The sequence below is a fragment of the Protobothrops mucrosquamatus genome, unplaced genomic scaffold, assembly GCF_001527695.2.
Source record: "Protobothrops mucrosquamatus isolate PMUCROS unplaced genomic scaffold, P.Mucros_1.0 scaffold4063, whole genome shotgun sequence".
Taxonomy (NCBI): Eukaryota; Metazoa; Chordata; class Lepidosauria; order Squamata; family Viperidae; genus Protobothrops; species Protobothrops mucrosquamatus.
Window position 1 is genome coordinate 6,420 of NW_015389994.1, and position 551 is coordinate 6,970.

Here is a 551-nt window from a genome sequence, read left to right on the forward strand (position 1 = left end):
TCCCTATTTGGGGGCATTTTTAATGCTACATTTTCATGTATCTGAATGTAGTTATCACAGTTCTTTTCTGTCCACATAAATGGATGCATTTCTCTGAATTTGTTTTAACCAGTCAATAAAGCCAGAATCATACACAATAATTGAGGCGTAGATTTATCAGAGCGCAATAGAGGGGAATGACCACACCTAGCACTGATGAGGTTATCTAATTGGGCAATGAAAGGTCTGCAAGGAACAGCTAAGGTCAAAGAGCACCACAGTCCCCACAATCAGTTCTTCATATCTCTATCACATGAAACTTCTTTTGATGTTGTTCAGAAGTGCGTCAGCAGCAAAAACAGCCCCGAGAAGTCACGTAGCCGGTAGACCCAAATCCAGCTGTTGTGATTTCCTTTGATGGTGGTTAAAATGAAGATGTGTTGGATTCAGGTGTGATCTACCTTTATTTTCCCCCGTAACTATAGTATTTTGCCAAATTCCCTTGACGTGAAATTTCTGTTCAGAGCCACTAGATGGCACTGCAACCCCACGTTTGAGAAATGAGCTCCTGG